General features: G+C 40.1%; 1 protein-coding gene across 1 annotated transcript in view; it reads right to left on the bottom strand.

Annotated features, from left to right (window-relative positions):
* The window catches only part of LOC102295311 (rho GTPase-activating protein 44), a 97132-nt gene that overhangs the window by 51729 nt on the left and 29417 nt on the right, over nucleotides 1-15986 (bottom strand). The gene's annotated exons all lie outside the window — the stretch shown is intronic.

Below are 15986 nucleotides of genomic sequence, written 5' to 3' on the forward strand. Positions count from 1 at the left end.
GAGTCTTCGCCAACTATCTTTTATACACAGTTTAAATTTAAACATATTCTTTAGTCCATTCCCTGAAAGCATCACATAGTAAATATGCACAAATGTCTGAAATTTAACAAACTTTGTGTCTGTAGGTATGGGATCCTTTAACACGGTCCAAACAGATGAGCTTATATTTGAAAACGTCTTATATGCTAAATACTTAATTCAATCCACCTCGGGCAGGAAAATTGGTGCATGATGAAGGAAAAATGGTTCAAGGACAGAAAAGTCCCCGAGGAGAAACGTTTTAGGTGAAGTCAAATTACCCAACATGCTTCTCTCTCACTGCTAACCAGGGTGGGGGTGGTTTTGGGGGTTACTATGGAAACGGCAGAAGGATCAAGCGTGGAAGTGAAGAAGGAGGGTGAAGATGAATGAATAGCTGGAGTAAAGAGGAATCATTCCTCTACCGGCAGCCCGAGGTGCGGTGCCGGCGGTCGAGCTGTCGTTTGTCACAACGGCAGAACCAGCCGAGATGAGATCTGTATCTTTATGTCTATCACACACACACACACACACGCTCACATCTTCTTTTGGCTTCAAGGTCATTGCCTCTACTCTTTTGGTGACAGTGGAGTGGGGGTGGAATAATAAACCTTTGAACGACGAGTTCCTGGTGAGCTGACGTCTCACGAAGATGCAAATCTGTGAATAAAATGCGGGCACATGTGCCGTACGTGTGTGTGTGTGTGTGTGGATGAATAATAAACTTGTCAGAGAGATTCTCTCTCTGCAGATGAAAGCAATAAAAAGATCTTTTTCGACCATATTTTATTTATAGATGGCTCTATTTTCAGCTATTTGATCCACACTCAATATAAAACACTACGCGAGACAGATATTTCAAATTCAGCAGTCTTCAGAGCACAGTCAGTCTCTGAGCATTAAACATGCTGAACGTTATCCTCTGATTATTCACCGCTCCTTACTGCACGTTCATTAAACACAGAACTGCATATGTCAGCCCAGTCAGGCATGAACTGCAACATTACTGCTGGTAAAAACAAACAGTTTGTTTTTTCATGATGAATTTTAACATTTTAATTTGAAATTTTATCCTCTTGAAAACTCTAATGTCAGCTAAACCCCGTTAGGACTTTGTGAAGTTTGAAAACTGAAAAGTTGTCTTCTCAGACTGTGGATATGACATCCCGTTACATCTAAGAGGCAGAATTACTAAACGGGGTGTGACTGCAATCCCCAAATGAAGCCTGTGTGCAAGTTCACTAAGGAAGATCTGCATTCACTCATCTGTCTTCTTGTCCAGGTGTTTGGCTGCTGGTATGTTAATTACATCACTTCCACTTTCCCACACTGTAAAACTCAACGACAACATCATTTCTGTATCTTCAATCAGTCTCCACGCTATAATCCTGCTCCTCATCTTTCATTCTCCCTTGCAGTGTGCTTTGTGCAACCCACCTGCTCACTCCATCTTATCTTCATCACCACTGGCATCTAGACTCCAGGGGGGTCTTGCAATTCCCATCACCGCTGGGATTTCATTCTGCTGCGATGGGCCATCCGAGTCTAATCGCCAAATAGCATAACTGAATTCTGCATATCAATAAATGAGTCAGCTCCTTCTAATGACCTCTCCGTATTGAGACAGCACTCATAGGTGTGGTTAGTTTTACAGGATTTTACAAAAGTTGTTTAACTGTTGGATGAAAGCCTCTGGGTAGCTCATCATGATGAAGATCAGGTAATCCTGATTCACATATACTGGGATCACTGGTTTTGGGGATAATTATTACCAGGGACAAGAGATTTTTTTAGATTAAAATGATGTGACTATAGTGCACAGATACAAAACAAGACAACATGGGTAGTATTGCAATTTATGCTGCAAAATCTTTTAAAACCTAAAACATTTTCGGGCTAACTGAGTAATAAAATTTAGTTCTTAGTGGAAAACAAAACAAAACACATGATGATATTCAGCCTTGTGCTGTCTACACAGACCACCTTGATTCAGATGTCCAAGCAGTGTTGCATAGTAATCAGCGGCCACACAGCACAGCACAAGATAACAACACACAACCGAAGGGGAGGAAAAGCCTGTTCCTAAGAGCACAACCCATCAAAATGCTGCTCACAGCCAAAAGTTTCGAACGCCCAGGTCCAGCTCTCCGGAGAGCTTTCTATTTTTCTCAAGGAGCACTAAATCCCTCCAGCTTCTCTCCGATGAATACAATGAAATGGCCTGACTCATTCCAGATTCACCCGGAGTACCTCGGCCTTGTTGGCCCTCACAATTGACAAGCCAACAAAACAGAGCAAAGCCTGGAAAAATAAAATCCACCGCAGGAGGTTGTGAACTGCTTTAAAGCTGCCAGAGATTCACTTTTCACCTCCTCTTACTAAATGTTTTTGCTTTTAAGTAGCACAGAGCGTACGCACCTCTACTTTTAGGGGTGAAGGAGCCGAAAGCCTCTTATACACAGCACACAAAGATGGATTAATGTGGCCTGGAAAGTGAAGGTAAACAGAAAACATATTGTGAGTGAACAGGAAGGAGGCTGAAATTAACATAAAAACCTATTATTAAACTAAAGGATGTGTTTGTGAAGGATTTTCATTCTTATTTCCTATTTCTTGTATGTTCAAATTAACTGTGTAAAGAACAAATAATTAAAAATAAATGTTGGCAGAATAACAAAGAACAGAAATATACTGTAAATCACTGCATTGTAATCCTTATTTCATCCTTATTTTGGCATTTGTGATTATACTTTTGCATAGAAGGACCTGGTCCACTGTTTAGCACTGATTAATGTTAAATTCAGCCTTATTTTTATGGTAATACAGGACAATTGAAACCTTTTTTTCAGACCAAAGTAATATCTGCACACAGCTCCAGCAATAAGTCTGTATAAGAGGACAAATTCAGGGGCAAAATAAACCGCACTGACTAGAGCTTGTAATAACTTAGATGCTCATTTTTAAATTATAAAAGTTAAGAAAAGTAGGTTTGTGGAAACTGAGAGAGAGGGGATTTTAAACTCTCATCCACCCTTCCTACCTGAGATTTAAAGGTCTTTATAATATGATCTTTTTAAAAATGATTTTTTTTAAAGAGCAGGAATCGCTCAGGCAGAGCAGACTGAAACTTTAATGCTTCATACTTTAATGGTATCAATATTGCAGTACAGCTAAAAATACAGTCATTTTAACATAGAAGTGAAAGACTGGGAGCTGTAAAGATAAACCTCTGATAAATTGCTTTCTCATTAAATTACCTATTTATATATAAAATGGCAGAAAAAAATCTCCAAAGCCCAAAAATAATTCATTAAGGTATAAAATAGAAGCGGGAAGAAGCATAAATATGTTTGCTGATGATTACTGAATACGCTTTTCAGCTCTACACATGAATCACAAGCTTTAATTACAGATAAGTTTAGGTTACTTTTGTAACCCTGGTTCTCCGAGTTGCATAATTGAGACGTCTCACCAGACAGCTCTTCTTGCTGGAGCAAAGTGATCAATGGAGTTTATTTTGATTAATAGTAACACAAGCAACACTATGTTACTATTGTGTTAGTAACATAGTTACTAACACTAGTCATGCTTTCCAGCTAAGTCTGTTTCAAAGAAAAGGAGCAGAAAATAAACTCGATGGCTCTGTGGATCTCTGCCAAGGACCAACAGTCCACTCTTCTATGAAAGTCAACAAACAAATCATTGGAAACATCAAAGCTTTTTTTTTCTTACTTAATATTATAGTAAATTCCCCCCAAAATGTGAATGATTGGGTGATCGCATTTGCTGTTTTTTGAGTCTTTGCCACTGATCGACTTTTGAAAAGGAAAAATCCACATACTCTAATATTGCTCAGGAAGCTTTGTCTGACGATCATCCGAAGCCAAATTTGGTGAAGTCTGGAAAAACTTTTGGTATGCAAAAAATACGTATATGTCGTCCTAAAACGCATTTGTGCCAGAACACTGTGATTGAACTTGTTTTGATGTGAGAAATGCAAAAATAACTTAGTTCAAACATTTTTAGCATAACCCCACCTAAATTAGTCCTACTTGCTCAAGGCAGATAAGCCAAAATTTAAATGAAAAATGAAAAATGTTATGTTGTGTTTACTTGATGTTAATTGGCAGCTCAGTGGTTCACAGCAAGAGAGTGTGAACCTGCCCAGAGCACGTCTGTGTGAAGTTTGTGAGCTTCGGGTTCCTCCTTGGTGGAGGTGACAACAGTAGTAGATAAAAGACAAATAAAATAATTAGTATATTATTAGAAAAAAGTGTTCTAAGCTTCTTTTTCACATTTCCAGCTGTTCTCAGTAAGATTTCAGCAATTCCTGACACAACAAATCAGCCTACAGCCTTGACTGCAGTTGACACTCCATCTCCTCACACACGCATGAATGTGATGTGCGAACCTTGCTGTCACTGCGGCCACCCTGCCTGAACTCTCCCACACTCTGCATCTCCTGAGCTGTGAAGAGCTGATGCACACACAGAGACAGCGAGCCCTCCGACCCCATGGTTTTATTTTCATGTCTTTATACAGCTGGTCTGAACAAGACCGGTGGTTCTTCCTGTCACCAGAGACCCTGAAATATGTTGAAATGAACAGGCTGAGGACACTGACTACAGACTGACTGACTGGACATCTGTGTAGTGACGTTCTCAAAGCTTTTTCTAAAACACAGAAATCCTGTCTATTGCTAAGAGTTCCCAATGTGTAGATTTCAGGATGTTTTTTTTATTTTGGCTGAATGTGTAGCACTGTTTTATCTCTCTATCTCCTTTTTTTTGCTAGTAACTTACAAGAAGTTTTTATTATGTATCTACTGACAGTGTTGCAGACTAACAAGAGTGTTTGGTGGCATGCAATGTTGGGGTGTTTAGACACACGTGTGCGAGGTTTAAGCCAATATCATACATGCAGCCCAGGACTTATCTAGACACCGAGTGTATAATAATACTGGTTTATCAAATCTGCCAGGTCAAGGTTGAGTTTTTGAACTCAAACCCACAATCTTTTCATAAACCTCAATCAAGAGATTTTTAATAATTCAACCAAATAAAACCAAATGGGATGTGAACCACTGGCTCTTAGCATAAAAACCTACTACAACGGGACCGCTCCAACCAAACGCAGACTTTTATTTCAGAGGCCAGTATTGCTTCTGCCAATGCAGCTAATTATGCTTACTGTTATTATTATTAATACTATTAAACCCGTTTTTAAAACGGTAGAACCATTGAGGTCAACTATGTAACAGGCTTATGATCAGCTCAGTTCAAGAAAATTGGGAGATTCAACCAAAGACTTAAGTATCTTCAGCTTTATAACCATGTAGGGTTTGAATATAGACCATGAGTTGGATACTTTTAGGTGACCTTGTGAGAGATTTCTGAAATCTAGTGGAGACTTTACCTGAACTCTTTACACTCTACTGTCTAAGGCCTGCCAAGTAAATATGAAATCAATTAAACAACTGATGATCTGAACTGATTGCTAATGCCGGAAGACAAACTGATTATTTGACAGCCCGAATTGAGAACATGTTCTATTTTTTTCTGTAATTCAGGTGCAAAAAATACATTTCATTAGAGGCCCTTTGATTTGTTGGCCCCTTGCTGAGAGGTTAAAATGTAAGACTAAAACACTTTGTATCTGATCAGGTGAAACCCCACTGAGCTATTAGTCTGCAGCTTAATTTGATGTTAACAGATCCAGGGCCTTTCCTGGATAAAACTGAACATCTGGCGAAGTGGCTGTTCTTCAGAGAGCTACAGACATGTTTTGTTTATCCTGCCCCCCTCCAGCCACCAAGTCCAAAAGGAGTTGGGTCACAGCCAGTGATGGGTTCCACAAGAGCCTTGCATATTTTGGCAAGCAGGTCAACACTCTGCTCTGTTCACTTGTCCTCTTTCGCTCTCATTTTTTTAAATTTTGTTTGTTTAGTTTTTTGTCAGCTCAGTCCCTCCCTCCATAAAATCAAGTCATTTCTCTCTGAGCCTCTCGTCCCTCGTTGTAGCTCAGGAAACACACAGCCGGGTCTGGCAGCCGGGCTGAGGACAGCCCATTGGACTGGTCTCTGCAGGAGTGCTGATTGAGCAGGGGAGGCTTGTCTCCTGCCAAGTTCTCATCATACTCAGCACTTACAGGGAATGACTAATAGCTGTGAGAAGAGGACTGAAGAGGGAGGAGAAAGACAAGACAAGCACCCAAAAAGTTAGAAAATGCACTAAGGGTGAGAAATTCCTTGCTTGCAAACACGCCTTTGTATTAATGCTGCCATTGCCAAAGCTGTGAAATAACTCAAGCAGGTGACAGGCGGGACGAGACAATATGCTGCAGGGACCTGGAGCAGAAGCAGCATTGTCAAGCTGACGCGAGGTTTACAGTTTTAAATGGAGTGTTTTGTCGTTCATCCCACTGACGGCTAACAATAACGATGATCTGCGAGAGAGCAGGGATGAAAGGAGTCGGGCGCTCCCTGAGCTTCCCTCCCTCCCCTCTCATATCTTCAGACTTTCTGTCTCTGTGAGGTTAGGCCGTCGCTGTGGATACCATTGACCTCGCTCATCCTCGGTCAGGCTCAGCCTTTTGTGATTTCACATTTCTCGCAGTGACATTTTATGATGAAAATCACTTCTGAGGACAGCAAGCTCTCGTGCAGGACCACAGTCCTAGTTTTCTGCATGCAAGCTGTGAGATCACTTCCTGTCACTGACAGCTCTGATACTTGTGAGCCAAGCATGAGCATACAAGGGTGTTGCACGGCTGGCAAATGTATCTGAAATGTTGCATCTGAAATGTTGCCAGCACTTGTAATCTGAGCGTGAGCTCACAAAAGGCTTTTGGCAAATTGGCATCTCACAGCATCCAGACTCATGAGTTCAGAAAAATAAGAAAGAGACTGGTGGAAATCTATAAACCTGTGCTGTGATAGGATCCCCCAGCGGCTCTCTCTGATTTTTAAACACATTAAAATCACCACAGAGGATAAATCACAGTCACTGCAGTCAGATACTCTCTGAGTAACAGCTTTTTCTATTTTCACGGTCAGCTTCTGGGACTTTATCATCACTCAGACACATTTTAGTTTTTAATGTTATCAAAATCGAGCAGTGCAATAAAAAATCTGTACCATGTTATTTGTAACATATTAAAACAAATCTCTCAATCTATTTGTGTCATTTCATCTTTTCATAGGAAAACAATAATTGCTGGCAATGGTTAAGCATCCTTTATCTGTAAGCCTACTAACTCAAGGAGTGGCAACGCTGTGGGGTCTAAAAGTGTGAGAGCACATTAAAAATATGAAACATTTTCATCTAAACTTAGAAATTATCTGAAACTTGTGAGAATTAAGAAACATAAGCTCTGACATGTGGAAAATGGAGGACTGTGGCTCACATCAATGAGGCTCTGGGTTCAAACCCAAGCAGGTTCACCTGTGTGAGGTTTGCATGTTTATCAATGGAAAATGCACTTACTTAAACCATTCCTTGCCCAGGTCCCATCATTGCTCACTTCCAGCTCAATATTTTTTGTCCTTGGACTCAAGTAGAGCAGATTTTCATGATTCATAGCTTAAAATATGTATTTTTGTTTTGTTTTGTTTTTTCTTCGACCTTGGTGCAGCCCTGAGTTCATGCTTTTTCTGAAACATCAGCCCGATCTCATGTGGATGAACAACAAAACACTCCATTTTAAAAAACTCTGTTTCTTTGTGTTCATGAACACAAATCTCTGCAGTGTGTAAGTAACGTAGTTAGAAATGAGGCATTTTTTATTATTTTGTCCAGACAAAGTGGGGACGTGTTACCACAGCAACCAATAAACCCATACAATAAACCAAAGAAGTGGCTACCATTGTATTATAACAAAAAACATGAGATTTTTCTAACCTTATCCAGTGATTTTAATGCTTAAACTTAACTGAGCAACAGTTTTTTAAAATAAAATAATGTATTTTAAAAGATATTATACAAATGAAGTGTTAAAATCTTTGACGTGTATACATGAAATGTGGGTCTCTGGTGTGAGCTTTCAAATAATTTGGCCTGACACCATCCCTCCAGCCTCCAACCGAACACCTTTGCACCTTTAAGAAGTGGAAAATATAGGGACACACAAGAAAGGTGTAACTTGAGTCCACAATCATGGATCAACAGACCAGAGATTGTGTCTAAACTATGAAGCAGCCAGGCAGGAAGAAAAGAGGAAGACCACAGCAAAGGTTCATGGATGAGGAAGAGATGCGGATGAGAAGCAGGATACAAGGGAGAGATGGAGGCTTTGGTAACCCCTAAAGGGAACAGCTGGAAGAGACGGAGGTGAAAGGTGAAAAAGAAGAAGGATGAAGAAGAACAGTGACAAAGAAGGAAGAAGAAGAATGAAGAAGATCTTTGCCACGAGAAAGAAGATATTTAAACTCCTTCCTCTCAAACAGAAGGGGTGGAAGCAGGTGGGTGGAGCTTCACAGCCAGACCTGTGTGCCTGAGATGCCACATTAGGAAATATTCACTCTCTGACATCACAAAGAGCCAAGAGCAGAAAAAAACCATCCGAACAAAGGAGTACAAAACGATGTGTTTTGTGGTCACATGTATGTGGACACTTGAACATCACAGTTAAAACTCTGCTGCTCTAACAGCCTCTGCTCCTCTGCCTGCAGACTTTCGAGCAGATGTTGAACCTGCTGCAGGGATTTCATCCACAGGAGCTTTAGCGAGGTCCAACACTGATGCTGGGTGATAAGCACCGACTGGCTCACAGTTGGCATTCCACTTCATCCCAGAGCTGTTGGACAGAGTTCAGGTCAGGGCTCAAGTTCATCAGCACTCCAATATTATCAAACTGAAACAGGAAACTACTACACAAAACAGCATCATGAGCACTTGAGCCAAAAGCTCAATGAACTGATTAATCATCAGAGATAAAAATCAATCTGCAACCATTTTAATTAATGTTGAAATATGTCAAACTCTTGCAGATTTCAGCTTATTGCACACCATAATTTCCTGTTTTCTTTGATATTTATGTAGGATGCATATGTCATAATACATACAGTATATGTGGGAAAAAGCTGAAAATCTTTGGGATTTGGGGGAAACAAATGACTTAGAGATGTCAGATTGGACATTTACCACTGAGAAAATAGCTTACATGCATAGCTTACAGTGAAAGCAGCTCCTGGCTGTGACCCTAACTTTGTGCTGCAGCATGTGGATTTCCCTTAAATTCAATTTAGCCTCAGGCAGCCTCAGACTAACAAAAGCTTTTTGTACAATACAACTGTAGTAGGAAATCAGCTCTGGCATATTTTACTCTGGCCTATTTTGAGGACACAATATAAAACATATAGAAATAAAATGTAATTCAATTCAGTATTAAGTGAGAAATGTAACTGCTATCTTCTCATTTTTCCTCCATATATGATGTCAAGCCTGTTACTGAGCAGAAATAGATCTGAAGGCAGGGATCAGGAGACACAGATGCACATTTAGAAAAACTAACACACACACACACACACACACACACACACACACACACACACACACACACACACACACACACACACACACATATATATAAATTATGTTTAGTATGCAGTCTCTGAAATGTCCTTGTGTGCATCGGACTAATAGCCGCCTTGGGAAATCCTCCACTCTCACAAAACATGAATCTGTGCCAGCAGCTTTGTTAGCACTTAACCAGCCCCTCAGTAACAGCTATGCAGACATCTATACATATGCATGTATACACACAGGCTCAGAGTCACACACACTTCACACTCATGCACACCCAAGCAGCAGAAAGCTGCTGGGGATGAAACTTAATGGATTTACAAGGCTCTTCACAGGAATGAGCAGTTTGGCCAGTTTGTATAAATACAGATCAACGTATGTTAGCAAAAAAATAATATTTGTAGAGCACAAAACAAGTCTGCTCTCTCAGCTTTTTCCAGCTGTTTTGGCAGCTTCTGAACACCTGAGACTGCAAGCTTGACTGTTTCTAATAGGACCCGCCCACACCTGGAGGCAGAATCTGTATAAAGGACAACATGTGATTTACAGGTGACAGGATGTCTCTTAGTTTAGCTTCAGTTGTTATGGATCTGCACTGTCCACCAACATATATATAAGCAATCATCAATAACACTGGTTTCAATCAGCTGTGTAATCCGCTCTTCATCAAATTAAAAACACTCACATTTAAAGCCCACAGAGTCTTTGAATTTGTTTCAAGCGTCCACCGAGAGAAAACTATGTGTTTAATACCAAATCTATGAATATGAGGACAATTTGATTTCAATTTGGCTTTTCTGTTCTGCTGAGTTCTCTCTCTGCAGTATTGTCCATTATTATTGATGTGCGCAAATATTCTGTGTTTTTAAATGTATTATTATTGTATTTATTAATTTTGTATTTAATTTTATTTATCTAAATATCTAAAAGCAGTATTCAATTCAGATGTAACTGGGTAAACTGTTTTCACTTTATAAAGACAAAAACTTTTATTGGATGTCAGACATTCTCCACCATCTTTGAGCGGAGTACCGGCTGTAGTCCTCCTCCTGTCACCAGCTGTAGTCAAACATATGGAGCTGTAGAGCATCCTCAGGCTGAGAGACTCACTGCTCAGTTATTCCTCACAAATTAATTGGTAAATAATGTCATTTGGAGGGGAGAGACTTGTAACTATAAGAAGAATTAACCCACCCCACTAATGTTGCACATGAAAAAAAATGACACTCAGTGCACACGTAATGATACATGAAGAAGAAGAAATGCCCGTGTATTTGCTGCTTTGGTGCCACATCCCTCCTTAAACTGTCATCTTTCTCAATGCAATAAATTCCACCACGGTGAATCATGAAGCTGCTAATTTTGACTTTTTGAAGTGTTAAACACCTGCGTGTGTAAATAAAAACACAGATATCCAACTGCAGTGTATCGATGATTGCTCAATCACAAGAGAAAGTAATAGGAAGTATTACACTAAGCAGTACTTCAACCAGGATCTTTGAACATGTTTTTAATCTCATGCTATTCATTCCTCTCTTACTGCTCTGTCTAAATTATGTTATTAAGTATTAAAATGTTTCTGTTTGAATTTTGCCAGGTGTCATTATACCCTCCCCTCATCTTCATATTTCAAATAACACAAGTAAACATCCGACTAATTGAAATATTGAGTCCACAGGCTTCTTGAAAACAGCCATTAGTCCTCTCAAATCTTCTCTGCCACAGTAATTACTGTAGAGAGAAGTTAATCTCTTTCCATTACTGCCACCCTGACCAATGGAGACACGATCTCACGGCATAACCAAACTGAATTGGTTTGTCCTGAGAAACGGGAGACTTATAACAGTGGTGTGTTTTGTTTGTTTGTGTTATGAAGATAAGGGGGAGGCTTTGCCAGGGCCTCGATTTACTATGTGCAAATCAGAAATGTGCCAGCAGGTGAGCGCGACACATTGTGTGAGATATGGCAACCACGCAGGTAATATTCCTGCAGGAGGCATGCGGTTATACATCCCGCTGATGGAGCCAGAGATGTGTGCGTGCGGGTGTCGCTCGTCCATCCAAAGATTTAAATCAGCCGTCACAACAAACACAAAACAGTGGGTGGAGCTTAACAGCAAGCTCTTTAATAATCGTTTCATCTGTGGCTGTAGTCCTTTAAAAATGTGGAAAATGGGCTTTTTGATTAGTCAGAAGTACAAACCAACGTGGCTATAATATCATTTTGACTGTTATAAATAATAATTACAAGTCTACGACTTCAGAAATCTAACTGTTGCAGATTTCCCTTCCTGATACAACCCCAAAGGTATTTGCGTCTGGGATCAAACCAGAGATTTTTTTCCTCTTTGAGCTTACATGTAAACCACTACACTATAGAGCCAATTACTCTAGTCTAGTTGAAAAACTGATCCCAAACCTTTAAGTGGGATTTAAAGTTGCACAATTGTGTGTAGAGGCATTTTCACCCAACCCAGACGCACTCCTGTGCAGTCCTTCAAAATCCTAACCGCGCATTGCTGTCAGCAGATGATGTAAGCATCTTCCAAATGCTGATTGGTTGACTAGTGTGCCAGAATAGAGCAGTGAGCAACAACGGAGTTCTGTGAAAAAAAACTTCAAAGATCAAAAAATATAGAATGAAAACAGAGACGGTGACTGCAGTGGACGCTTTTCATTGGCTTTCACACTCAGTTTGTAACCCAGACCGCCTTCACCACGTCATTTGTACACTGCCTCCATCTGACATCAGCGCTCACTTCATCCCCGGAGCAGAGCGGACAGCAAACGTACCATCTCCGCTGGACCAGACGTCCCACTTTACTCACTCTGACGGACACGAAGAAGAAAATGAAGCTTTTATTTTTTTAATTTCTTTCCATCTTCTGATGATTCACTCGTTCAATGTGATTCCCCATCAACAGCTTTGCTTTCTAAAATCAAGTTGTTTCCAAATAATCATGAGATATAAGTTCAGGATCAAAAATAGCTCAGAAAAGGAAGAACAATAAAAAGAAAATAATTTCTAAAACAACACAGATTTGTTTCATTAGTCCAGTTTCTTAAAGGTGAATAGTTGTAAACTTTAATCCAAAAGGATTTTCTCCTATAAAATCTGAAGAAAGCTGTGTCTAAAAACAGCCTCCCACTCCCCACACACACAGACACACACAAACACACACACAAAAGGACATGAATTAAGATTTAGAGTTAAAAAAAAAAATAGGCCTGTTAAATGTACATTTAAGAAGATGCAATTCTTTATAATTATAAGCAACACGTACCATTGTATGTGTTGTAGTGCACAAAGCACCAAAGACATTTTCTCGAGGTGCAGAAGTGGATTAATGAGCTCGCCACACACTGGCACAGCTGGGGTCTCCGACTGCAGGTGCAGAATAAATTCGACACATTTGCTTTAAAGTTGGCCTCAAACCTGATGAATGACCTCTTTTTACGTCCATGGAGACACGTGGGGAACTTCCCAAAGTCTGGCTTTCACAACATTACACGCTCCCAAATCAGCGTTGCCCTGAGTCGTGCTGCAGGTGCACTAACCTGTTGTTACCTGAATAAGTAACGCGAGCTTGGTTGTTACTGCAGTTACTTATCAGCAATGTGGGTGTTCAGCTTTGTCATTACTGTATTTACTTATAGTTGTATGTCAATGTATGTCAAACTCAGCTGAGGCCAAACCTTTTTGGATTGGCCTGCATCCCCGGGGCACGCCAATAACCCTGACGCCGATTAAACTAGAGGTCATCCATGATATCGATACCAAAGCTGGTATTGTTACTAGCGCAATAGGATTGATACTTTATTTCTTCAAAGTTCAATATGTTGCTTAGTTGAACTGTGTTTTTTTAAATGCATGAATCTTTTTGTGTTAAAATAGCACGTCTATTTTATTTATAAATCACACTTAAACATCAGAACTTGATCCAAAGTGCTTCAGAGACAGAAACATTTACATTCCAGGTATCCAAAAAACAAAACAGCTTAAAAATACATGAAAAGCTGAAAGGTGTTTTTTTTGTTGTATTAAAGTGAAAAATGTGATTTAGTGGTCATTAAAATGTGTTCAGAATTTGATAATTAATGATTATTCATCCCATGAATCATGGCAGACTGCTCTCAACATAAGCTGCCTTTGTAGCTGAAAATATCAGTGTTGTTATCAGCCCTGTATTCAAATTTACAGTATCGCACAGCACTAGATTAAAACCAGATTGATTAGGATTATAAGTACATCTTATCTGGTATGTTTAGCCTAAAGATTAACCCATATAAAACTTTAAAATATGATATATTTCTAAGTGAAATTAAGAATCGTTTTTTAATTAATTTTTGTAAATAACCTTTTGTAGCCCAAATTCTTGCTGTAACCGAGTTAAAACTAGTTACTACCAAAAATGAGTGACCACCAGAGGTCATTGTGTCTGTTCATGTTCATCTATTCATATTACGATTTATAAATACATATATATGTAAACATATATATAAACATAAAATAAACACATATAAAAATGGATGCAGCTTTCAGGTCTGAGAAATTAGGCTGAAAATGAAAATGTTCATGATGACTAGCAGAGGGCGACTCGTTGCAAATAGAAATTGTATTGAAGTTTGACCTACGACCTCAGTAAACACTTTCCTGATGGGTTTTTGGTCTCAGTTACTAGTTTCATGTTTTATTGAATGAAGCGTAGATTTATTTTTGTGAAATATTGTTACATTTAGACAGAAACAAACAAAAAAGCAGGGCTTGCTTTGAGGCATGGGGTTGCAAAACCCCTCTGTTTCTCTGTCACAGCCTCCCCTCACTTCAACAAACAACTTCACTAATAAATGACACCCATCTTTTCTATGCAGGCTATTGTTTAACCTGGACTCACCTTTATAAAAGAAAGAGGCATGACTAAACCACTTTCAGCTCTCCGCAGGCAGCACTATCAAAGGAGTCATGTGTGCCTTTTACACAAGAACAGCACAGCACGAGTCTTCCCCCTTTATATTTTCCTCCCTTTCTCTCTTTGTATTTTTTTTGACACAAAGGGTTTTTTTTGCTTCTTTCTCATTTTAAGGAACTCCACAATGCCTGGTGAAACAAAAACAAGAGATTCTCTGCAGATGAAGTAACTCCTCGCCTCGGGCTCCTCTGAGCTCCTCTGGGTTTCCTTGGACCTTTTTACTTGTGAGCTGCACAGCCCTAATAAAGCACAACCATTAAAAACCAGAGAGAGGGAGATATTTATGGCGCTCCCCGCAAGGCCTCGCTTCCTCGCTGCGACCCACATTCTGTAACGGTGAAATATTCATCGGCGTTATCGCTGCCGATCAGGATGGAAGCCTCGAACAGCAGCGTATGTTGTGTTTGGCAACGCCGCATCAGGCAACACTGAATATTTTAACAGATAGCGACCAATGTGTTTGTTCCTCTGGATTACGCTCTCACGTCAACGTGATAAATTTTCAGCACGATCTGCGAGAGACGTGAACGTTGTTAGAAATCCATTTACGAGCCAGAAAAGGTCGCTGAAGGAGGAAAGAAGCGGAAACAACAGCGTGGAGGAAAGAAAGAGGCAACGATGGAAGGAAAGGGTGAGAAAATTCAGGGCAAACATAATCCTTCAGTTTACTTTATGCTTCCTTTGCAGGGCGTGGGGCTTTTTTTTCTTCTATATGTCAGCTGTGATTAGATCAGACGCCGCGAGGCAGCAGATGCCTTCTGAGGAGAGGCCCTCAGGCCGCACACACAGACTCCATCTTCATTCAACACTGCAACAACATGAGGCAAAAAGGTGAGGCTGCTGCTGCTCTGCAACCCAGTGCCAATGCAGAGCTTATTATGGGTGGAGGCATGAAAAAGAAAAAAAGACAGACTGCATTACAGTCTTGGGAGGAAGACTTTGAAGAGTAACACACCACAGAAAGCCTGCTTCTTTGCATGAACAGAGAAGATCACCTGCTGTGTCATTCGGGAACATATGCTGCCGTTCTCAGCTACAAGTCAGTCAGGGAGCGTCGCTGCAGGATGATTTGACAACAAGTGTTTCAAGCCAGAGGAAGCCTTCAATCACTATAAAAAAGAAAGTTGTATGTTCGAAAGTGCTGCGTGAATACAGACATTTAAGGTATGCACAACCAAACCATCTGCCTGTTTTTGAAATGCTGAGTAGATTTATAAATTTGAGGACTGTTTGATTCAAAAAAAGAATTGGAGGTCAAATAAAAAGCAGCTTTAAAAAATCCTGTTTGTAGGTCTCACATCACCTTAAACTTCCCCTGTTTTCCTGCTTCCTCTTCTCATCCAATGGCAGTGCAGAGAAATAACCATGAGCCGCTTTTTAATGACTGAAGCGAGGCAACACTTAATATCTGATCAACTGATAAGGACCCAACAAACAAGCCTGCAAGTGTGTCGCTGCTGCAGAACAGCAAAGAGTG

Source organism: Haplochromis burtoni, unplaced genomic scaffold (assembly GCF_018398535.1).
Source record: "Haplochromis burtoni strain Fernald_Lab_line unplaced genomic scaffold, NCSU_Asbu1 Contig_6, whole genome shotgun sequence".
Taxonomy (NCBI): Eukaryota; Metazoa; Chordata; class Actinopteri; order Cichliformes; family Cichlidae; genus Haplochromis; species Haplochromis burtoni.